The 25,951-nt window shown below is 45.0% G+C and overlaps 1 protein-coding gene, 1 non-coding gene and 1 pseudogene across 2 annotated transcripts in view; 1 reads left to right on the top strand and 2 right to left on the bottom strand.

Moving 5' to 3' along the window:
* The window catches only part of LOC101322511 (pseudouridine-5'-phosphatase), a 450,455-nt gene that overhangs the window by 38,280 nt on the left and 386,224 nt on the right, over positions 1-25,951 (bottom strand). The gene's annotated exons all lie outside the window — the stretch shown is intronic.
* LOC101329619 (small ribosomal subunit protein eS24 pseudogene) lies at positions 2,771-3,211 on the top strand (annotated as a pseudogene).
* LOC117310530 (U6 spliceosomal RNA) lies at positions 4,688-4,794 on the bottom strand. Its single transcript, XR_004524672.1, has one exon. It is a non-coding gene; the product is annotated as a U6 spliceosomal RNA (small nuclear RNA).

Here is a 25,951-nt window from a genome sequence, read left to right as displayed (position 1 = left end):
GCACCCACTACCCCTTTTCTCTCCATCTTTCTGTACTTTTTATTCCTACAGAAGGGCGTTGTTTTTGTTTTGCTGTTGTTTGTTTGTTTCAGCGTGGGGATCAACAATGTGAATGTCACTCTGTGGGCTAGGTTCCTCGCTGGTTGACTTTTGAGTCCATCAACTACCCTGGGTGGGCCTGACCTAATCAGAAGAAAGGTAGAGTCAAAAAGATAGGATCCTACAGGCCTGAAGAAAGGAAATAGCCATGATGAGAAACGACCAGGGGCTCATATGGCAGGGACTGCAGGAGCTGAGTGTGGTCCCTGGGCCACCCTGAGCAAGTTTTTGTTTTTTCTTTTTTAACCTTGGTTTGTACCATTAACATTCACACTTTGCAGAAACTTGTTGCCCTGAATGGTAGGGAACTTCTCAGGCTCCTAGATGTCTCCACTTTATGTCTATATTGTTATGGGCAGTGTGACTCTGAATGTCCCATAGGAGAGGTCGTAATCCCCCTCCCCGCTTTCCTGCCGTGATCACTGACTCACCCCAGAGGAATCTGGCGTGGCAAAGGCTCCTACTTAGAATCACGGTCTCCCTAGTCAGCACACTCTGCACTAAGCTTTAGCGGGTCCCCGGCATGGACAAGTGTCCATAAAAAGAACCTCGATAACCTCAGATCCTAAGAGCATTGATGGACCTTTGTAAAAACCACGGTGCCTGTCCAGGGTGGGCGGCACGGCAGGACCTAGATTTTCTCTTTTCTCAAAGTAATCACATACCTTGAGGTGCAAGGTGTGAAGTAATTAAACTTGGTTTTGTCGCAACATGGTTCTGTGACAAAAAATAAAAAAAAAAAAAAAGCAAGAGGGTGGTGTGAAAAACAAGCCTATTTTCAGCTCTGTGTTGTTAATCATCGGCTCTCACCCCAGGGGCCTGCATGGGATCATCTGATTTCTTTCCCAAGCAAAGAAAACAAATGAGAAGCAGTTCAAGCCTCCTGGTTTGCCAGCCCCTCATTCTATTTCCGCGTCTTTGTGCCAATGGTTGAAGGATTTCAAGGGCCTCTGGCAGCACCCCAGTGATGGGGGGTACGGGCCATATTTGGGATTTTCAAGGAAAATCAAGTTCAACAGAAAGGAAACAGCCTCTGTGGCTCTTGCAATCCTTTAGTTTGGAAGGCAGCCTATCGCCAGGACCCGGGAAAGAAGTGTTGGTGTCATCAGGATGCCAGCATTGGGGTCTGTGTGTGCTTCCCGTGACCACCACCTGGATGTCTGTAAACAAGGGAAGTGCATCCTCTCCCGGCTCTGGAGGCCAGAAGTGCAAAGTCAAGGTGTCCGGAGGCCGGCACTCCCTGTGAGGCTCGAGGGAAGGGTCCTTCCTGGTTTCTGGTGGCTGCTACAATCCTTGGTGCTGACTAGCTTGTGGCCACCTCACTTCAATCTCTGCCTCTGTCTTTGCTTGCTCTTTTCTGTGAATACTTCTGTCCAAACCTCCCTTTCCTTCCTCTTATAAGGACACCAGTCACTGAACTGAGGGCACGAGGATGATTTCCAACCAAGACCCTTAATGAATGACACCTGCAAAGACCCTCTTTCCAACTGAGGTCCCTTTCTGAGATTCCCAGGGACGTAAATTTGGGAGAGGACCCTCTGCAATCCACTATGTGACGTCCCTCTCCATCTCTCTGTCACCTTTCTGTGGCTCTCACCTTGTCCTGACCCTCAAGGAGCTGAGAGGTCGTCTCTGGCAGGAGGAATGAAGAACTGTGCTATTCCCAGCACAGCGTGTTATTTATAGAGTGACACTGCCCGGGGATCACACGCCTGCCCCGAGAGTCCTGGGATCACACGTCAGCCTCAGACATCAGGACAAAAGTTAAAACCCGCAGCAATGGGTTGGGGAACTGGCATCACCATGGCCGGGCTGGTCCTTCTCTGATTAATGAGGCCGACGGCGAAATATCAGGTCTTGCATCCCCGTAACCGGGTATTGTTCTCCCACGAAAACGTATCAGCTCTGTCAGAAGCTTTGCCCCAGTTCCTTCTCTTCTCATTTGTGTTTTTTACCTTCAGGTTGGAAGGATACTTAGCAGTCCCCCTTCCCTGCTGAGTTCCTTTCTGGGAGCTGGGTCCCGGGAATCCGCAGCGCCTGTCCATCAAAGGGACGCAGATACAAAAGGTCTGCTCGGGGGCTGCCAGCCAAACCCAGGGGGGCCGTTCCGGTGCTGAGTGAACATTCAGGCTGGATTATCTCCGCTTTGGGGGACGCTGGTAGACACCAAAGGAATGTGTCTAGGACGTCACGAGCTCTCGCGGCTGGTGGGCAGAAAGCAGCGGTGCTGGCAGCGACATGCCAGCCACAGCACAAAAGCAAAGAGAGACCCAGTGTATATTTTGGCTGAGGGCGAGAAACCAAGGGTGATCTCTGCGGACCCGCGGGTGACACAATTGCTGGTTTCATCTTCAGCGGGTATTGATTCAAGCCCACTGAATGACACTCAGGCATGCACGGGGGTATCACGGTGATGGAGGAAAGTGTCAGAAACGCGGGGCATTTTCCTGCCTTTCTGGTAACAGATACCTAAGAAAACCTGACAATCATAGTGACTGTGGTAAAGCTGTGTGCCTATGTAGTGATTTTCTTTATAGGACCCTGCCCTTGCCTTAGAGGGAATGCATCCTTTTATTTCTCCTCACTTGGGCCTCCATCTTCAGAAGCCCATCCCTCCAAAGGCCTACCCGTGCTCTTGTCCTCCCAGGCTGCCTGAAGATCAGCGGCCGTCATGAACGACACAGTAACTATCCAGGACCAGGAAGTTCAGGACCGACCGACTACTTCAGCGGAAACAAACGGGCATCAATGTCCTTCACCCTGGGAAGGCAACAGGACCTAAGGCAGAAATTTGGGGGAAAAAAAACTAGCCGAAATGCATATACAAGACCACACCAGATGTCATCTTTGTATCTGGATTCACAACCCATTTTGATGGTGGCAAGACAACTGGCTTTGACATGGTTTACGATGCCTTGGATTACCTGGAGAAGAATGAGCCCAAACCCAGGCTGCAAGACACGGCCTGTATGAGAAGAAAAAGACGTCCAGAAAACAGCGAAAGGAACTCAAGAACAGAATGAAGAAAGTCTGGGGGACTGCAAAGGCCAGTGTTGGTGCTGGCAACAAGAGGAGTAAAGATTCTGCCGTGACTGTATCGGTGGAGATGTGAGCAGCCTTTTATGAGAGGATTAATAAACTAAGATCTTTTACATGCCCCCCCCCCCAAAAAAAAAGGTCTACCTGTAATCAAGTTGGACGGCTTTTGTGGCCTTGAAAGTGCTGACTTGACTTAAAGGTGCAAACTCTGATCTCCCCACTCAGATCCGAGCAGATGTGTGGTTAGATCACAGAATCACCATGTTCTATTCCCTCATTCTTCCTGCATCCACCCATTCAGTATTTCCTGAGCACACGCTACTAAGAAGTTGAACATTTATGGAGGGTCAAGCAAGTGTAGGCAATGAGCTAGGAGCTGGGAGGACAGAGTGCAGTAAGATACATGGTTACAAGAGAGAAGGCATCCCGCAAGGTGCAGGCGTTGGGGAAGTAAAGCAGGGTGGCCTGAGAAAGGCTGGGAGGACAGAGGAAAAAACCTAGAGAATGTGACTTTAGACTGAAACGATAACTGAGAGGAGAAGAAGCGAAGGACATTCTGGGTGGAGGCGTCAGCATGCCAACGGCCTTGAGACATGTATTAGTCAGGATAAGCTAGGTTATGCTGCTAGAAAAAAAGAATCCATAAAATATCAGGGGCAAATTGCTACAAAGCTCCATTTCTTTTATATATATATATATATATCTTTATTGGAGTATAATTGCTTTGCAATGTTGTGTTAGTTTCTGCTGTACCACAAAGTGCATCAGCTATATGTATACATATACCCCCATATCCACTCCCTCTTGAGCCTCCCTCCCTCCCTCCCTATCCCACCCCTTAGGTCGTCCCAAAGCAGAGCTCCATTTCTTACATCACAGTCTGATGGGAGTCATGCGGTCTCCCTGTGCCCTGGAGCTACGTTATCTGGAACACGTGGCCTCCAGAAACACCTTGCAGGGAAGACAGAGAAGGAGGACGTGTACTGGCTACTTGCCATCTGTACCTGGACATGACATGTGTGGCTCTGCTCACAGCTCAGCAGGCAAAACTAGTCCCCTGGTGCTATCTCCTTACACGGTGGTCTAGGAAATACAGCTGAGCACATATTTGGTGAGCTGACTGTCTAGGCTACATGCTATGAATGACTTGTACCCCACCAAATTCATACGGGACTGTATAGCGCTGTCATGTGACTGTATTTGTTTGTTTTTCACGTTGTTCACAGCTACACTGCAAGTTTGCAATTCATATTTTCAAGCAGCCGTACAAAAGTATTCATGAAGAATGCATCATCTCTGAAAATTGTGAAAACATCCCTGCTACCAATACACTTCCAAATACAAAACTGACTACCATATGGTTACTTCTGTGTAGCAGGAGAAGTTCATGCTCAAAACAGATAAAATTCTTTAGGTGTGAAGAGTATGAATGACAGTCTTCTTTTTTTTTTAAATTTCTTAGTCGTTTGGGATCCTTAAGCATGCAAGCCTCAAAGAGGAGGGTCCACGAAGGAACAAGGGTTGTCTTACGGCAGCCAGTACAAGTATGGAACGCTTCACGAATTTTGCAAATTTGCGAGTCATCCTCGCACAGGGGCCATGCTCATCTTCTCTGTATCGTTGCAATTTTAGTATACGTGCTGCCGAGGTGAGCACACTCATGTGGCTGTATCTGGACACGGGGTTTTGCGGGAGGTAATTAAAGTTAAATGAAGTCACGGTTTGATGGGATCAATGTCTCCCAGAGTCGTCTCCTTCTCTCCCTCCACTGTGTGAGGACACAGCGAGAAGGTGGCCCTCTGCAAGTAGGAAGAGGGTCCTCACCAGGAACCAAGTCATCTGGCACGTTGATCTTGGACTTCCAACCTGCAGAGCGGTGGGAAAATCACCTTCTATTGTTGAAGCCGCTCAACCTATGGTGTTTTGTTATGGTGCCCGAGCTGACCAGTTATCTCTCACACCAGGCAGGAAGAGGCTGGCTACTTTGGGAGCTGAGAGCCAGACTGAAGGCCTGGGGGCCAAGGGGGTGAGGGAGAGTATTCCATCAAATGAAGCTGGAACAGGAGTGGAAGCCCATGTCATGCAGTGTCACAGGGCCATTGTGACAAGTGCTTCAAGCGTAACAGGAAGAGAGCAGAGGGGTGGCTTTTGCGGGTTTCAGAATCTCTCCCATAAGCCAGAGTGGATCTAGGGACCGTCTTCCTGAGGATGAACAAGGTGGTTTAGGTGGGGGTCATGGTCATAGAGGGAGATGGGTGGGTTGAAGAGCTTTCAGGAGATGGAGGAATGGTACCAAGAGATCGACTCTACGCTGCTGTCGAGCAAGAGAGAGTGAAGGAAGTACCCCACCTTCCTAGCCAGAGCACTTGTGGCGGTGCCCTTGACCGACATGGGGACCAGCGGTGCGGGACAAGTCTGCTACTGGACACCAGTCTAAGGTAGGGAGGGTTTCCAGTCAGAGAATCCACAACGCACACCACTGCGGGTCTCTCACTGTCACTCTGCCAACACTTGTTGTTGAACAAATGGATGAAAGCAAACAGGGACGTTAATAAAGCACACGCCTTCCCCATGGGTTGCGTTCCTGGTGAGGGTGAGAAGCAAGGAGAGAAGTGCATTTGTAAATTAATTGATGAGGAAATTCCCGTATGGTGCAGTGCTTAGGACTTGGTGCTTTCACTGCAGGGGCCCAGGGTTCGATCCCTGGTTGGGGAACTAAGATCCCGCAAGCCATGCGGCACGGCCAAAAAAAAAAAAAAAATGCAAACCATAAATTAACGATGATTTCAAGGATTTAGTCTTTAGTAGCATGTTGTTTCGTCTTAGTCTCATTTCTTCTTCTGTGGTTGACTTCTAGTTTCATGCCGTTCTGTCACAGATTTAGTCTTTGCACAGACATGTAAGTAACCTCTTACGTGCCAGCCAGGCACTGTGTGAGGCTCCAGGGCTTTCAAAAAAAAAAAAAAAAAAGTCAAATAATATGCCCGCCTTCCCCTGAGTAACTTCACAGTCTAGAAGTGGAAAGGGCCAAATAAATAACAAATCATAAGGTGGTATAATGACAACTAGCGTGGTGTGCTCAGGCTGCTGGGAAGAGCTGCAAAGGGGCAGCTAAATAATTAGGGTTCGGTAAGGTTTAGTGAAGACAGACAATATTGAAGGGAGTTTTGTTGAAAGAGGAGGAGTTGGATAAAGAATGTGGGAAGGGTGGTCCAGACAGAAGAAAGGGCAGAAGCAAAGACAGAGAAGTGTGTGGGCTTCCCTGGTGGCGCAGTGGTTGAGAGTCCGCCTGCAGATGCAGGGGACATGGGTTCGTGCCCCAGTCCGGGAAGATCCCACATGCCGCGGAGCGGCTGGGCCCGTGAGCCATGGCCGCTGAGCCTGCGCGTCCGGAGCCTGTGCTCCGCAACAGGAGAGGCCACAGCAGTGACAGGCGCGCGTACCGCAAAAAAAAAAAAAAAAAAAAAGAGAGAGAGAGAAGTGTGAGCCAGCAAAACTCAGCAGAGACTCATGGGTGTGGCTGCAGGTGGGCTGGAAGCTGCCAACCTTCAGCGTGCAGATGAAGAGTTAGGACGTAGAAGCCAAGGGCATCACTTGGGAGAACTTCCCTCCGCAGAGTGATGCAAGTTAGAGTGATGAGAGTGACTGGAATGTTAGAGAAACACACTGAAAGCCAGATGGAAAGTACACTGGAGAAAGACGACCAGTGAGGAAGCTACAGTGGCAATCCAGGTGGGAGGAGCTGAGACTGTGGATGAAGCCCAGGGCTGTAGACATAAAAGCAGAGAGAAGAGAGCAGACTCGAGGGATATTAGAGATAAGCACAATCTAGGATTAATACCGGGCTTGGGAAGTGTGGCGAGTGAGATAAAAATGTCCAAGTCCTAATTTCTGGAACCTGTGAATATGTCACTTTACATGGTAAAAGGGGCTTTGCAGATGGCATCAGGGCAAAGACCCTGAGATGAGGAGATGGTCCTGGATTATCCAGGTGCCCCGAAGTCATCCCAGGGGTCTTTAGGATTGAAAAAATGAGGCAGGAGCATCAGAATCGGGGAGAGATGCAGATGGTATGGTGCTGGCTTTGCAGGAGGAGAAGGGGGCCATGAGGTGAGGGATGAGGGCATCCCCTAGAAACTGCAAAAGGTAAACTGTTGGATCCTTCCCTTGGCCCTTCCTTAGGGAAGCAGTGCCAGGGACAACGACAAACTGTCTTTGACACACATGGAGTTGGACGGGGGCATGCGTGGTGGGCAGCTGGATATTGGTCCAGAGTCCTGAAGCCAGATCTGGGCTGAGGAGAGAGATGGGAGCCGGGCTGAAGCTCAGGCTGTTGGAGCCTGCCTCTGAATGCCTGCACGACTGTCCGCTGGCTGCAGAAAACCAAAACTAGCTGCATCTGTGCGAGGCTACTGATCAACCGTGTGTGGGCGCCCTTCTCACGCTGGCTGACACGGATGCCATGTTGTTGACGGTTCAGAGGAAAACAGAAGTGAGAACGTTTGGGGAAGCATCAGTATGTACGTGCCGACCAGTGGTTGCTTCAAGTATTTGAATCCAACAGTCATTCTTTTTCCACCCAGACAAAATGTTCCTAGCCTCCTATAAACGCGTCGGCAAGTCCTTGGCAGCCTGAACACCAGGAGAAGTCCCTGTACGTTAGGGACGGTGGCCGCAGAGGAAGACAGGCAGAAGCGGAATCAACAGAGCAGTGGGTGCAGAGGGAACAGAGCAGAGCTACGGGAAGGAGGTGGAGAAGGAGAAGAGGCCCACCTCGGCATTGCTCTATGGTCGCAACATCAACGGGTGCGTTGCCTTCTCCAATTTCAGGTTTGTGCTACATGGCTGACTTGAGGTTTGCTGGATACTGGACTCCTGCAGGCACCCTAGCGCGCCCCTGTGTTTATTCATTTCCAGGTAGATCCTAGCGCAGGGGCGGAGGGTGGCACATGCACACACACACTTGTTCACCCCCCATGCCATCTACACGGGCAACACGACTTTGTATATTCTCAGAGTCCTTTCAACTTGGGCAGCCACTCACGCTTGCAGTAGCCGCAGTCACCAGGAAGCCCTACTGTCCAACAGCCAACTCAATCTGATCATTCATGCTCCTTGCCTCAGCCTTCTACACCTATGACTTTACAGGCCCTGAAACAAAAGACAATCTGTAGGTTCTAACATGGTCTATATGTCCTCATCCAAAAAAAAAAAAACAAGATGAGGGCAAAGGGAAGGGAGGGCTGTGCTTCTCTCTAGGGCAGGGCTCCTGAACTCTGGCATGAGTCCGAATGCAGCCTGCCGCTGTTTTTGTAAATAAAGTTGTATTGGCATAAAACCAAGCCCGGTTGTTTCTGTGCTGCCTGTGGCTGCTTCCATCCTGCAATGGTAGATCTGAGAAATTATGAAGAGGCTCTGCAGCCCTCAAAGCCTAAAATATTCACTAACCGGCCCTTTACAGACACTGTCTGCTGATGGCCCCTATAGGGAATCGAGTCTTGGAGAGCAAAGAGGGTAGCCAGTTTCCTCCTCTGTGATATGCTTTCGATACGGCTGTCTAGTATTTGCACGATTGTTACGATATTGATTACATAACCAAAGAATAGAGAACAAACTTCAAGGCATCCACAGGTGCTGAGTGGAAAGAAACAAAAAGGCCAAGCCAAGAGCAATGAAAAGAGGCAGAAAGAATGAGTTCTATCCTAAAGAACAATAAAACACTGAGAAAAAATATTCACTTCCATAAGATAAATCTCTTCCCTACCTATAAAACGTCTGCCTGGACAGCTAGATAGAAGCTTCTGCTTATGTTCAGGTATGCCCAATGTGCTCAGAATCTATGTCAGGATTCTGACTCCAATTTCCTTCTCCAGCATTTTTCTCTGTGATGTGAAACTAATTAAGTCTGGCATCTTTTCAGTTCTTGAAAAAGATTATTGTTTTAACCATATCTAATAACACCTTACGGGCCTTTTGCATTGAAAACAAAAATATATCCTCGCCTGAAAACATCGATATATATTCCACTACAATGTGGGTATTAATTCTCTGCGTATACAGCAGCAACTTAAAAATGATTTCACTTCCTCTAAAATTTGATTATGTATTTGAACCCAGCCCACTCCAGCCTGGCTATGAAAATGGTGTGCTATGGGGCCCACACGTCTTTCCGGGGCATACACAGCATGAGAAAATGTCTGTATTGATGCTGGGTCAGACCTACAAATTTGGGTGATTTAATATGCCTCTAATTAGTTACGATCTAGTGAATACACTTTCGCAGTGGTTTCTAACTGATGTCCACGTTTGAGTGTATGTTATGTCAGTCCTGAGAGGTGGATGGCAGCTCAGAAACTTCGATAATATCTTTTTTTTTTTCTATTCTTTAGCTCCTGCTTTGTGCATGACAATACCCTTTAAGAATACAAAACAGTACAGTAGCTCTTCTTCAGTGCCAGACCTTAACAACAATAATCTTCAGCAAGGAATTCAGGGAGAATTACACTTTCAACATTTTACAAGGTCATGGAGTTACCAGTCACATCCATTTTTCTTCATTTGTCGTGAACGTTCTAACTGTTGTATATTACCAGGCCGTCCCCATTTCCCTATTAAAATGCATATCAGGATATTGAATATTCAAGTATTATGGGGTAAATTTTTTTTTTTCTATTTCTGGAAAATGGACCATTGGGATTCGTTATTCAATGCTAATATAAGAAAAAAAATCTCATTTACTCAATGAAAAGAAGAAAGTGGTCATAGACAAACGTGCATGGGGCCTGGGACTGGAGTGAGGAGGTAGAAAGCAAAGCAGAAGTGTCCATGGTACCATAAGGTTAAACAGGGGAGAGGAAGCAGTTAACACTGCTAAGACGGGAGACTAGGTCTTTTTCACCAAGGCTGCCTCAGGCATATAGATGTGTCCAACTGACTCCTCACGTAATAAATTTCTCTGTGCTCTACTGTTCTTTTTTTCAAAACTAAATTCTTCATGAAGAAAAATACAAAGTGTACTGGAGGGTGTAGAGAAAGAGGCCAAAATAAATGAAGAAATGCAGTATGTTTCTGGATGAGATTATTCAATAGTGTTTACATGTTATTTTTTTAAATTAATTCTTATTGGAGTATAGTTGCTTTACAATGTTGCGTTAGTTTCTGCTGTACAGCAAAGTGAATCAGCTGTATGTATACATACATCCCCTCTTTTTTGGATTTCCTTCCCATGTAGGTCACCACAGAGCACTGAGTAGAGTTCCCTGTGCTGTACGCTAGGTTCTCATTAGTGATCTATTTTATACCTAGTATCAATAGTGTACACATGTCCATCCCAATCTCCCAGTTCGTCCCACACCCCCTTTCCCCCTTGGCACGTGTTTTTTTTTTTTTTTTCCCAAAATGAATGTACGTTTGACACAAAGCTAATGAACGTCACCATGGAATTTTTGGGTTTGTTTTTCGGGTCACAAAATTATTCTTCTGATCATCTGGAAGAATAAACGCACAAAAGCGTCCTGGCAATTTCGGGAAGAAGGGCAGTGGAGGATGGGAGAGGGAGAACGAATTGTCCCGCGTGTAAATCTGCAATTATTTAAACAGTGTGATATGAGAACAACCACGGAGAGACTGATTGATAAAAGTAAGAGGCACAAGAAGAAACACACAAAAAGGCACGCGTGTTTTAGACAACCTGGTGCAAAGTAATGACTATCTGGGTTGGCTACTTAGGGAACAATAAAATTCATTTCCCCCTAATTAAACACCAGAATTAAATATAATTGTTAGGATGCCTACTTCCATTTCAGGACAGAACAGCGCTCTCATCCTCATAATCAAACCTATGTTTGAAACATACTTTTCAAAAAAATCATCATTTTTTATTATAAAAAAAGATTCGCGAAAAGCTCAGGGCACAGAGGAACACAAGAAACTAAATTCCAAAAAGTTGCAAACTCCTTCCAGGAAAGACAAGACTCCTGTCGGCTTTGATCTTTGTGGAAGTGGTCAGGGTGGGAGGACCCCGTCGTAGGTGCGGGTAAGGAGCAAAGAGGGGTACAGTTTTAAAGCGTGTGGGCTGACGTGTTCGATGGGAAACATGGGGGAGGCCTAGTCTCAGTACATACTTCGACCACCTGCTAAGTGTTGCCCAAGAATCTCTGCAGAGGAAAGAGATAGTCTGCCCGATGTGGGTGAGGTGGGAAGAGAGAGGGGATAAATACCATGAGTTCTCGCCCAGGTTCAAGGCAGCCTCTTTCAGAAGGTAGGGATCAGGGCAGTGGATCTGATGCAAAGTGTACTCGGGCACGCCTGGGCTTCACAGGGTATTAGACCGCAGCCCTCCAAAGACAAAGGCAGTGTCACAGGGTGGGGGGACTTCTCCAATGTGAGAGACAGAGCAAACAGACACCCCGAATAGCATCCGGGTGGTAAGTGGAGAGACCGATCTCACGGTTAAGAGAACTGGGCACTTCACGGAAAAGCACAGAGATATCTCTGGCGCCCTACCAGTGTCAGATCCCAAGCCTGACTCGAGATGAAGTTCCCACACTGTCCTGAAAACTTCTGAGGTCACCAGTGACGGGAGTCACAGGGAAGCTAGTGTATTGTCCCACAGGCCTCAGAAGGTCTCTTCTCCGCTTCCCCAGTCTCTCTTCTCTTTGCATTTCAGTTTTCAGACTTTCTATCGGAGTTGGGAGTGAAAGAACAAGAATGGCGGCAGAAGGAGGATTCGGAGAGATAATAACTGGGAACTTTCCAGAATCGATGAATGATGTTGACGCATAGATGGATGGTGTTCAGCAAACCACAAACAGGAGAAACACAAAGGAAATGACACCTGACAATTTCCTAGACAACCCTGAACACCAGAGACGCAGAGTGAATCTCGAAAGCAGCTAGGGAACAAAAAGACGCATCATACATGAGCGCGTGACATTCTGAATTACGGCTGACTTTTCGCCAGAAGAAACAAAGAGGCCAGAAGCAATGGAAAGGTATCTTCAAGGCGATGAAAGAATAGTGTCAACTTAGAATGACAGATCCTGTGAAAATATCCTTCAAAACTGAAAGTGGAATAAAGGCATTTTCAGGTACAATGAAAATGTAGACCCACTCCACAAGACAGGCTAAAAAATACAAAAATAAAACGTCTGCAGAAAGAAGGGAAAAATACCAAATAAGAGCCCAGTTATGCAAAAGAGAAGAATAGAAAGCAAAAGTGTAAATGTCTGGATAAATATAAAATAGCTTTCTTTAAAGCATCCATGTTGTTCAAGTGTCTTTTAGGAAGCATTCACTGTTTAAAACAAAAATGACAAGAATGTTTTGTTAGATGTACAGGCTATGTAGAAGTGGATTGCAAAATAATGAGAATGCAACGGGCAGGGAGGTATTCCGTGCGATTATTCTCCGGTAAGGTCCTTATGGAGTTTGTGCATATTTCTGAAAGTAGTATTATTTTTTAAGGTGGACTTTGCTACATTAAAGATAAGCATTGGGGTGTCTAGAGAAGTGCTTTTCCAGAGCTAGAGGGTAACGAGCCCCCCAGAAGCTTCCTTTGTGTCTTTCCAAGTAGGGTATTTTTGTTTGCTTTTTCATATTTTTCAATTTTCCAGATTTTCTACAACAAATGTAAACATTTTCAAATAAATATTTTCAGTAAGTTCATTGTCTTCTTGAAGGGCTTTTTGTACCTTTTTTTCCCAGAATTGTGATCCTTTACCAGCTTGTATATACAATGTGCTCTTCTAAATGATTATTCCAGCATTGGCCACGAAAGCAGTTCAGAATAAAATTAAATATTGTATTAGAGTCCCATAAAGCAATTCTAATTGGGCATGTGCTGGAACAAACAGATTGTGAAAATTATTAACACGTTAGTATTTTTTCTTACCACAGTGCCCCCCCCCCCGCCATCCACGCGAATCACCTCTCCGTCCTGCCTGTTAGTCACTTAGTTGCCAACTCAGTTATCAGATCAATGTCGCTGTATCCCAGTGCTTGTGTTCAAGACACCCTTATTTTACTTAATCATGGCTCCAAAGCACAAGACTAGTGATGCTGGCAATTTGAATATTCTCTGATTGTGTCTGATTTATAAACTTAACTTTATTGTAGATAGGTACATATAGGAAAAAAACATAATACGTATAGGGTTTGGTACTACCCGTGGTTTCAGGCATCCACTGGGGGTCTTGGAACGTGTTCCCCGTGGATAAGGGGTGACAATTGTGTATGTAAATATACAATATATATACTGTAGTCAATGCAATATACTGTATTCCTAATATATATACAATATATATACTGTATTCCGTATATCTATATCTACCTATATATCTATATCTATCTATATATCTATATCTATCTATATATCTCTATATCTCTACAGTATTCCCAATTATTTTCTAGATTGACCCAATCCGTCTTGACTTTTGCACTTCTGCAAAGCACACTGATAAGAATGGACTTTTCTGATATTTCATCAAAGGCTTCCATCTTCCAGGGACACACTAGAAAATCTATTATACTCTAAGTTACCCAGGACGATAACTGGTAAAAAAGAAATCTCTCTGTACCCCACACCTTCACTCCATCAAAAACCAAAATAGTGCTATGATTGCTCTTACCTGACCTACTTTAGTGTCGAACCTATAATGACCTAAATTCTTAAAGTCCTAGGCTTGGAAGGAACTTTGGAGGGTTTTCCCAATCCATCCTCATAACTTTACGCAGAATCACACCTCCGCTGTGCTGGATTCATCGAGGCTACGCAAGGATGTCCCACCACTAACTTGGGGTTGTCTATCACATTTGAGGAAGGTGTATGGCTTTTTATTTTCTAGTCTGAAAAGTAATATGACAATTTTATCTAATAACGCTATTTGGTTATGTAGTTATAGAGACAAAGAAGGATAAAGCACAGGCCACTTGGAATTGTCATTTTATCCGTCACACACAATAACTCTGTAGGTACTTTATGGTACCCATTTCTAAGCATCATGATTATACTGAAAGCTATTAAAGAAGTACAAACATCCTTAAAAGGCTACCAGCTGATCTGGTTGCGTGCCAGCCTGGTAGATACCCAGGTCCCCAAGTTTTACTTCCTTTCCTCGGACACGAGATGTTCACGCAATTCTTTCCAGTACTTATAAACCTGACCCCTTCCTTCATCTCAGCCACATCCTGTTCTCAGCCTTCCCTCTCTCCCCAACTCAGACCCGTGATTATCACCTAACTGGCAGGTTCCAACCATTTGCCTTCAACTCAGAATTCAGAGAAGCAGCCCTGACAACCGAACACGTGGCACATGTGTCTCGTAGGCACCGAAAACCCCGTCGTGTTCAGGATGGAAGTGATTGCTCTCCTCGCCAGCGTTCCTCCCCTCCTGCATCACTTCTCATGCAGAATCAGCAGGCTCCTTGGATTCAAATATCCGAATACTGTGTGCGTACATAGGTTTATGTGTGTGTACTTTTTTTCAACTTCGTTCATGTTCTTAATTTCTACTGCAGACCCCCAACTTCAATCCACTGTCTCCTGCCTGTACTGTTGCAGAAAACCCTTATCTTGGTAGGTCTAATCCCCCTTTGCTTGTCCCTAATCCACTGTTTTCAAGAAAGTCTGAGGGACATTTTTAAAACAAAACTTGGATTGTGTCACCATGCTGCTCAAAATCCTTTCAGTATGTCTTTTTTTAACATTAGGATGGAGTCTAAAAATGTTCAGAATGGGCTATAGGCCCCACGGGATCATTCATGCCCCCACCCATGTCCTCCAAGACATCACACCGGAATAATATAATGTTCTTGAAGAGACAACACAGCTTATACATGGAGTCAACTTTAAATATTTTTCAGCATCTAAGCAGAGCTCCTGGTGTCCTTTTTCGTAGCTGATAATTGAACTTCCACGTGGTCTTTGCTGAGACAAGGGTAGGATGGCCTGCTGCCGATTTCCCAAGAGAAGGCAGTCAGATTATGAGTTCAGATCACAAGCGCGCTGCAGAAGACAACTGGAACACCTTGGCACGAATTCTAGAGGCTGAAGATTCGTCATGGAATCAGAAAGACTTCCTCTAACCTGCCCTGCCCTCTCCTCGCACCATTCCACTAACCCTCTGGCCACAACGTGGGACATCACCACTTTTCACCATATAAAATACCCACATACGGGACGGAGAAAAGCAAACAAAAAGAGTCTTATGGAGATCATGCCCCCAAAACAATACTGTACGTGTTTGCTGGGGCTGCCGTAACAAAGCACCACAGACGAGGCAGCTTAAACCCAGCACATGTGTATTCCTCCCAGTCCTGGAGGCTGGAATCTGACATCCGGGTGTGGGCGGGGCTGGTTCCTCCTGAGGCCTCTCTCCTGGGCATGCAGACGCCGTCTCCTCCCTGTGTCCTCACGTGGTCGTCCCTCTGTGTGTATCTGTGTCCTGATCTCCTCTTCTTATAAGGCCACTTTTCCTGTGGGATCAGGACCCACCCTAGTGACCTCATTGTACCTTTAGTTCCCTCTTTAAAGACCCCATCTCCAAATCAGTCACATTCGGAGGTCCTGGGGGCTAGGACTTCAACATACGAATTGCGAGGGGGGCAGGACACAATTTAGCCCCTAAAAACCGCTGTAAATGTTGCTGGAATTCCCTATGCTTTGTCCGACAGCCTGCCACTCAGCATTATGAAAGCGATGAAAGCGTTCTGATAAATGAGTGTGGCCCTGTGTTGATCTTTTGACTCACAGGGCAAGCTTGGAGACGTAACTGATTGACCCGAATTCCTATGAATGTGACGTGATGACTGATCTTGGCTTCTGAGGGTTCCGAGTGAGCGTATTAAGCTGTGTTGGATGCATGTGACTGTGTGTGTGTTGTATAGAATGTCAGTGACCATCGGTGACACCGGCTCACCATCTTATCACCTGGATTCACTTCTTCAGAACGCTGAAGGAGAATGTGTCTCGAAACTCTGGACATGGGAAAATTTGTTTTCCCAAATCCAAGTCTCTGGTCAACACATTAAATAAAACCAAAAAAAAAAAATCTAACCACTTTTCAGAACAAAACTTTTATTAGAAGGAAGAGTCTGAAAACATAGACTCACCGTTTGATATCTGTGCTTTCTATTGCCCGTCTAATACCTGCCGTGGGGGTGCTGGAGGGAAACTTAGCGCAGACTCACGAGACAGAAATGAAAATCAGGGCCATGTTATTTCCAAGCAGATGACTTTGGGGAAGAGGCACTTACCAGTTGACTGTGATTAGAAAATGAGCTAAATATAGATTCAAATAATCTCTAACCTTCAGAGAAGTCTAGAGACCATCCCCTTTTGTAAGCTTACAACAGCCTGACAGAGAAATGCCAGTTTGGGGAAACATAAAGACTCACTGCCACCACTTATTAATTTTTATGAGCAAAATCGTGACAAGTCAAAGTGGCAGCTCTTACCTGTCTCGGTAGGTTAGTGAGTGCCATTCAGGTTAGCCCCCCTCTGTGAGCCCAGTGAGCACCCAGCTTACGGTTGATGAGAACCTTGATGAAATGGGTATTTTCAGAAGGATATCTTTATAGTTTAAAGTAAGTTCTGAAATTTTAAAAAAACCTTTATTTTTGGAAAGTTTATCTCCTCCACCTGTACCACCTGTTTGTTCTCACTTGATCCCCATCATAATTCTCAATTTGTTGAATCAGTTGGTTGCCGTGGAGATGACCGCGATGTCACAAACACGATTATAACTTCAAGTGCGGAATAAACAGCAGGCACACTGAACTCTTAACAAACAAAATCCTGTTATTATGCAAATAACCTTCAAATAATCAAGTGTAACCCAAAATGCATAATTTTCGTTTGTGGGATTTTCTGTCCCCCTTGGTGTCGCAAAACGCATCATCATCTGCTAAATCCAATTCTAAAATGAAAAATGTCATAGGACTTCAAAACTGTATTTGAGAGTGGAAGACCCTACTGTGTGACAACAACAAAACTAAAAATTATCGATAGGTTGCTAAGAACATTTCAGCAAAGATAATGATGTGTCCAAGTTTAACCAGAGAAGCTTTTCAGGATCAGAAGAGTAATTACAATCATGCTGAACAATTGTCTAATTAGACGTATAAAGGTAAAGAACTTGCAGTAGATATTGCTACACCCAACGTGGCTTCTGAGATTTGAATAGCTGCTGCTCACTAACGCTGACCTCCAACAGAGACGGATAGATAGGATGGTTTCTAGGACACCATGAAAGGCTCCCCTGACCAGAAATATCATTCTAGTGAATTTAGAACAACACCTAAATCAGCCATGTGAGTCAACATGTATAATAAACAGAAGAAGAATGGAAGTAATGTTCACCGAGCATCTATCAGCAGGTATGGTGGCAGTAATTGTATGTAAGGTCATTGACGGCTCACAGTCATCTGGACACACACACACACACACACAGCCACTCATTGTCTGCATTTTTATGTGAGTTTAAGGTTTAAAGAGATTAAGGATCACATTGTGTCTGTGGTTAACCAGTTTTGGAGCCAGGATTTAAACCCACACTCAACAACTCCACTGCCTAACTCAAGCTACACCCCAAGGCTCAAAATCTTTGTGAAAAGCCACAATTATCAGTCATTATCACCTGGACTCCACATACTTACGACTGTCTGGTTTTGGCTAAGGAGAACATCAAACTCCTCAAAGTAAGAGAAGGAGGGATCAGTAAGTATTGGGCTGGACCAGGGACACAAACCAAACGGAGTATGGGGCTGGGAGACAAGCTGTCTGTAGGATCTGCAGCCCTGGGCAATTTTGCTGCAAGCTCCCTGAGGTAAAGTGCTATAACTAATTATTTCAGGGTCACAAGTAGTCTTTTCACGCCTCTCTGAATCTCGGAGGCTGACGCAGTGGAACAGAGGCAGGTGGATTTTGCACCGAGGGTAACTCCTCTGCCATCTTGATGCGGTATCCGTGGGCCCATCTTCCCGTACGGAAAGGACTAGTAAAACATAACCTAGAGGACAGGCATTACTTCCTAGTTCGTTTAAAATAGAGCATGAAGTGGCTTCCATTACAGTCTCGTGGAGATTTCCATTGTTGTTCATACTGAGAGATAAACGAGTTTGTAAAGGAAGGAAAGTCGGGGATTCTACTAGTGTTTCAGGAGTGAAGTCTAAAATTTTTTTGAAAGCACCATTTAGAGTAGTTGAGAAATTGGAACAGTGGCCAAGAATTCATACCTCTACTAAGAAATTCCCATTCTTTGTTTAAAAATACTTATTTATGGTTTATTGAAGTGTAGTTGATTTACAATGTTGTATTAGTTTCAGGTGTACAGCACAGCGATTTAGTTACACATACGCATATGTCAGTATTCTCTTCAGGGTCTTTTCTACTATAGGTTATTACAAAATATTGATTACAGTTCCCTGTGCTATATGGTAGGTCCTTAGTGTTTGTCTATTTTTTATAAATAGTAGTGTGTATCTGTTAATCCCCAAATTCTAATTTATCCCTCCCACACACACCTTTCCCCTCTGGTAACCATGAGTTTGATTTCGAGATCTGTGAGTCTGTTTCTGTTTTGTAAATGAGTTCATTTTTTCCATTTTTTATTAGATTCCACATAGAAGTGATATCATATGGTATTTGTCTTTCTCTGTCTAACTTACTTCACTGAGTATGATCATCTCTAGGTCCATGCATGTTGCTGCAAATGGCATGATTTTGTTCTTTTCATGGCTGAGTAATATTCCATTGTATATATGCACCACATCTTCTTTATCCATTCCTCTGTTGATGGACACTTAGGTTGCTTCCATGTCTTGGCTATTGTAACTAGTGCTGCTATGAACATAGGGGTGCATGTGTGCTTTTGAATTTGAGTTTTCTCCAGATCTAAGCCCAGGAGTGGGATTGCTGGATCACACGGTGGCTCTATTTGAAAAACTCCCCTTCTTGAGCTACAGATGATTGCTCCCGGCACTAATGAGGATTCCACTTTCAGCGCAGGGTCCCAAACTCACCATGGTGGCCTCTACACTTTAGGAGTTTTCCTGAGTGTTCTGCCTCTAGATTGGCACGGCACCCAGCCCTGGATTACGTCCATCATCAAAGGAACGAATGATCAGGACAAGTCTGCACAGCTGGTGGGAGCCCCTCCCCATGTTTCTTCAGACACCTGGTCTGTCCAGGGAACAGATCCCCTGGCCCCCTCGCTGAGAGGACGGCAGGACTCCTGGCAGGCCAGCCGGCAGGGAACACGGCCAGCGTTGGCTTTTCCTGACCACTCTGATGTGTTTGTGTAGAAAAGAATGTTTTCTGTGAAAGGTTTCAGTCTGCACTGCAGGGACCTCTGCCCCTCGGCTGCCATCGTGGGGAAGCAGGGCCTGCCCCCTCTACGCGCCCCGTGGTGCCCAGAGGACAAGGAAGGTCAGCGGATGAGCTGGAAGGGGCTGGTGTACTGGGATGATGTGAACCTGAAGCCGTCCTCGAGGATGTGCGTGAGGATGATGTATAATTTGGAAATCAGCAGATTCGCCTCAGGTAATTGAGACAGGGTGTGCACCTTCAGGTCTCTTGTATTCCTTTTTTGTGCTTTTGTTTTGTTTTGTTTTGTTTTAGGTGCCTGTTGCCCTGGCCCTAAGTAAACTCACGTGGCCTTTCAGCCCCTTGAACATTTCACAACCTGGCCCATACCCATTGCGTTTTCCATCACTGGTCCAGCCCCATATCCTGACCATGCTTCTTCTTCCTTTCCCTCACAGTGGTGGTGCTACAGGCTCTCCTTGCCAGTTAGGAACTACCAAGCCCACATGATAATGACTGATAATTACGGCTTAATCCATACAGAGAGCACCGTGCCTCCTTAACAGCCTTATTGGGCTGATAACCTCCACACGCTTTATTTCGCCAATTTTAAGTGTACATTTACAGCGGCTTTTAGGGTATTTACAGGGTGGTGCAACTATCACCACAATCTGATTTCAGAAGGTTTCCATCACTGCAAAAATATTCCTCATTCCCGCCGCCTCATCCTGCCCTCAGTCCCAGCCAACCACCAGACTACCTTCTGTCTATAGATTTGTCTTTTCTGGGTACTTCATATAAACGGAATCACACTATATATATTTTTTAATTGTGATACAATCCACATAATATAGAATTTACCACGTTGACCATTTTTAAGTGAACAGCTAATTGACATTAGGGACATTTACACTGTTGTGCAACTATCCCCCCACCCGTCTCCAGAACTTTTGCAACTGGCAAAGCTGAAACTCTGTACGTACAGAACAATAACTCCCCTTGTTCCCCTCGTCATATATGTTTTTCAGTGACTGGGATTTTTGTCAGAATTCACCCGTGGTGTAGCGCGTATCAGTACTTCATTCCCTTTTATAGCTGAACGATATTCCATTGTATGGATAAACCCTATTTGTCTATGCATTCGTAAGTTGGTGGGTATCTGGATTCTTTCCACTTCGATTTGGCCATTGTGAATAATGGCTGCTACGAAAACTTCACAATTCATGTGCAAGCTTTTATGTGGATAAGTGTTTTCATGTCTCCTACTTAGATACCTAAGAGTGGAACCACTGGATCAGAGATTAACTCTAGGTTTAACCTGAAAAACTGCCAGTCTGTTTTATCAAAACAGCTGCACCATCTTACATTCCCAACTGAAACATGAGGGTTTTAATTTCTCCACATCATCATCTGTTATTGTCTTTGGTTTTCATTGTAGCCATCCTGGTGGATGTGATGTGGGATCTCATTATGGTTTTGATTTGCATCTGTGGGAAGGCTGATAAAGTCAAACATTTTTTTTTTTTTTTTTTTTTTTTTTGTGGTACGCGGGCCTCTCACTGTTGTGGCCTCTCCCGCTGCGGAGCACAGGCTCCGGATGCGCAGGCTCAGCGGCCATGGTTCACGGGCCCAGTCGCTCCGCGGCATGTGGGATCTTCCCGGACCGGGGCACGAACCCGTGTCCCCTGCATCGGCAGGCGGACTCTCAACCACTGTGCCACCAGGGAAGCCCCACAAACATTTTTTTTTTAATGTGCATATTAGCCCTTCAAATATCTTTTTTGGAGGAATACCTGTTAAGTTCCTTTGCACTTTTAACTTGGTTATTTACTCTTTTGTTATGGAGTTATTTATATGCCCTGAATAAAGTCCCTTATTGGATACATGACTTTGCAATATTTTCCTCTGAGTTCTTAAGTTGTCTTTTCACTTTCTTGATGGTGTCTCTTTTTATTTATTTATTTGTTTGTTTGTTTATTTATTTTTGGCTGCACTGAGTCTTCGTTGCTGCGCGCAGGCTTTCTCTAGTTGCGGCAAGCGGGGGCTACTTTTCATTGTGATGCATGGGTTTCTCATTGCGGTGGCTTCTCCTGTTGCGGACCACGGGCTCTAGAGTGCAGGTTCAGTAGTTGTGGCGCACCGGCGTAGCTGCTCCGCGGCATGTGGGATCTTCCCGGACCAGGGTTCGAATCTGTGTCCCCTGCATTGGCAGGCAGATTCTTAACCACTGTGCAACCAGGGAAGCCCCATGATGGTGTCTCTTAAAGAGCAAACGTTTTAAATTTTGATGAATTCCAATTCTTCTCTTTATTCTTTTGTCACTTGTGCTTTTAGTGTCTCATCTAAGACATCATTGCCAAATCCAAAGTCATGAAGAAATAGTCATGCTGTCTTCTGAGAGTTTTATAATTTAGCTCTCCCATTAGGTTTATGACCCATTTTGAGTTAAGGTTGTGTCTGGAACATCCAACATAGGCACCACGTATATTTATACGGGGAATTTACCTGCAGCAGCGAACCCACTGCTAATTAAACAGCACACACAAAATACACATTTTTGGACAAGTGGATATTTTATATATGCAGGTTCCATAACCCTGACTCCCCACGTGAAACTTCATTCTTTACTTGTAATGAAAACGCAAGAGGAAGGTAGAATAAGATAGAGGTAAGAACTAAACGTATATCTCCGTATCTCCTCTTCTCAGCATGCTGTACGAAGTGCAATTCATTTTCCTCTCTTAAACCTCTTCTATCATTTGAGAAGGCGCGTATTCAAACAACAAACTCTCGAGGGTGAAAAAAATACCTACTCAAACACTTGGTTTGAATGGAATCAAAACAAGAGCTAGCCTCTTCAAACAACACTGAACATGTGCGGAATTAATAAGAATGTCTTGTACCATGAGTCCTACCACCGATTCTACCCCAGCCGAGTGTGGAAATGCAGCACGGTTTGGAAAGCAGGAAGAAGCAGCCACGGCGAAGCTGCGCAAACCACTTAGGGAATCGTAAACGATGCGAAATTGATGTCTAGTCCAGAAATTAGGCAATCGTGAGCGGATTGGGCCGACAGGAAAGGCAGGCGTGTGCATCTCACACCATCAGACCCCTCCTTCACACCACTGATCACTGGACTATCCACACGATTTCAAGGGTAAATTGCCAAGAATTCTCACTTAGTTACATTACTTCAAACAGCCTACACCTAGTTTTATGATTACGATCTTGACTTGAAAAACAGAAATAGAACGGGAATGAACGCCCTAGGAAAGTTGTCCTGAAGTGCATGATTATTCCACTTTTCAAACCTGAATGCATCCCTTATTCCAGCCTTCCTACCTGATAAGAATTCCTTTCGTACACCTGATTCAACAACACTGTGGAAAATCTCCACTGCAAACCCTCAAATGCATAACCGCATAAGGGAAGGTGCTTCTCCCACCAGACACGTCTGAATCTCAATGTTGCTCAACCAGAATCCACTTAGCTACGTGCCACAGATCCCCCCAGATGCAGACATGGCACGTTGACGTGCTAATTGGAACCACTGACATAATTCTTCTAAGAGGGAATCCACCTGGGATTAACATAAACACACTACTATATGTAAAACAGATAACCAACAAGGACCTACTGTCTAGCACAGGGAACTCTACTCAATATGCTTTAATAATCTGTATGGGAAGAGAATCTCAAAAAGAATAGATGCATGTGTATGTGTAACCAAGTCACTTTGCTGTACACCTGAAACCAACACAACATTGTAAATCAACTGTACTCCAATCGAAAATAAAAATTCAATTAAAAAAAGAGGTAATCCACTGGCCAACAATATTCCAAGTTATGTGGCTGCTAATAAAACTGCATCAGCTGGAGGTGAACGGCTTCATTTGGATGGCAAAGGTGTGGTCTGAGAATCAACACGGTTGACATGTTAGGATCAATGTTTCGAATCACCTCCGTTCTCCTGCTTCTCCCTTCTCTCCCATCTTTACAACTTTTTCCTGGACAGGTCTATTTCCCAGGTCTTTCTCTGGATCTTGATTTTTAATCCTGAGTTAGAATTCACGGCACTGCCCTCCACCCTGTCACGTGATGGACGGCAACAGCTCTCCTGGTGAGAATGAAGGACGCGTGTAAAAATTCTACTTCATCTGCTCTCCTGAAGCCACATATTAAAGAGAAGCAAATCACCACCCCCGCTGAATGCAAAACACCAACCCCGCTGAACCCTGGAGGACATTTTCCACACCTGACATTTTTCCGCACTTTTACGATAACGTGCCTTCAGAGTCAGGAATGCTCATTTCCAAGAGATTTTTCTTAGTTCTATTATGACCAGCGACAGAGGGCTTTCGTCAGGGGTGTCCATAACTCACTGTTACTTGCTTCCAAATGAACATTTCAGCTCCATATCTGATCAACTAGCATCTCTTCTTCTCTTACTGAGAGTTATTCAGAAAGAAAGCCATCAACTTCGACAAGTAAAGGTGGAAACATAGTTATTCTGTCATTTTTTTTTTTCTATTTCTTGCCCGAAGATGTTTTGCAGACTGTCTACATTGGGCTTATGTATACCAGCTTTCTGACACTCTCTGGCCCCACTTAGGGTCTTGTATGTAGGAACTGATGTTTCAAATTGAAGAGTTCATAATACTGTGTTAAACAATATTCCTTCCTCTTTAGAGAATTACTTTAGCTTTACACCCACGTCCTCCTTCAAGAAATAATATAGTAGATGTGGTCCAGGTATACAATGGAATATTACTCGGCCATAAAAAGGAATGAAATAAAGCCATTTGCAGCAACATGGATGGACCTAGAGATGACCATACTGAGTGAAGTAGGTCAGACAGAGAAAGACAAATATCATATGATATCGCTTTCATGTAGAATCTAATTTTTTTAATGATATAAATAAGCTTATTTACAAAACAGAAACAGACTCACAGATTTCCAAAACAAACTTATGGTTACCAGAGGGGATACGGGGGTGGGGAGGGATAAATTAGGAGACTGGGATCAACATAGACACACTACTATATATAAAATAGATAACCAACAAGGACCTACTGTACCGCACAGGGAACTCTACTGAATACTCTGTGATGACCTATATGGGAAAAGAATCTGGAAAAGAATGAATATATGTATATGTATAACTGAATCACTAAGCTGTGCACCTGAAACTAACACAACATTGTACATCAACTACACTCCAATAAAATTAAAAAAAACGAATAATATAGTAAAATCTTGAGACAAAGGAGGCAAGGGAGAAAGCAGGATCTTGGAACCTGCTGCTTTTCCAGTCTTTTATAGCCTGGGATTCTCTAGAGCAGTGCTATTGACCTCTGGGGCCAGCTAACTCTGATGAGGGGCATCCCGGCCACTGTATGATCCTGAGCTGCATCCCTGGTCTCCACCCACCAGATGCCAGAAGTACACATCCTCCACTTCTGACAATTAAAAATGTCTTCAGACATTGTCCTACAGAGGGGAAAATCAAGATTGGCTGAGAAACTTGCAGCAGTGCCTACGATGTACGGACCCAGAGGATATGTAACTCCACAGCTATCTCAAAGTTCTCCCTTCCGATATAAAACTCTTTTCCTGTGTAACGCCTTCATAAAAACCCTACTGATACGTACTTCCGAACTGCTTGCCTCAAAAAGGCGTGATCTTGTTCTGTCGACTTCACACTTGGGAGACATTCAGGTGGTATAGTGGCCGAAAATGTTAGAGTCACCTTTTTAACTAGAAGACCCTCATCCTTCCTTTCTAAAGGATAACAGCTGCTTATGTTTTTTAAAGTTCTGCTGGGAATTACTGCGTCTCCGTTCAGGACGCATCCATGGTGAAGGTTCTGGAATCCCTCTGCTGTGTTTTTGGTGGTGGTGTTCCTCTCCACTATTAAGCGTTGGACTGAATTTACAAGATTGCAATTTAAGGAGATTTGTGATTGTGCGGTGTTTCCCGACACGACTTCCGGCATGCAAAACGTGTTGCCTCACCAAACCAATTCTCTGATTCGCTCACACTATCCCTGGGCCCAGCAATTCAGTTCAATTCTGACAGTAACCCTCAGAGCTGGCTTAGAGCCCACACATGAAGGGCTCAGTCTCACAAGCCTACCCCCATCTCAGACACCAGCTGCAAATGGGGTGCCCCAAGGCTACCCAGACTTCTGCCCAGACAGCCATACATGTGGGGAATCCCTACATCCCCCATCTCAGGTTCAATGATTTGCTAGAACAGCTCAAAGAACCCAGGAAAACACTTTATTTACTTTTACCAGTTTATTATACAGGATACAACTCTGGAAGTGGAAGCCAAGTGGAAGAGATGCACAGGGAAAGTTATGGGTCCCTGGGGGCATGCAGCTTCCGTGGTACCCCTCTGCCAGCCCATCAAAGTGTTCAGCACCCTGAAAGCCCCCCAAATCACACCGTTCTAGAGTCTGTAGAGAACCCAACCTCCAGCCTGCCTCTCCTCTCCAGAGGTCACG

The sequence above is a fragment of the Tursiops truncatus genome, chromosome X (genome assembly GCF_011762595.2).
Source record: "Tursiops truncatus isolate mTurTru1 chromosome X, mTurTru1.mat.Y, whole genome shotgun sequence".
NCBI lineage: Eukaryota > Metazoa > Chordata > Mammalia > Artiodactyla > Delphinidae > Tursiops > Tursiops truncatus.
The sequence above is the reverse complement of the archived record's forward strand: the minus strand, read 5'-3'. Positions and strand labels throughout refer to the sequence as shown.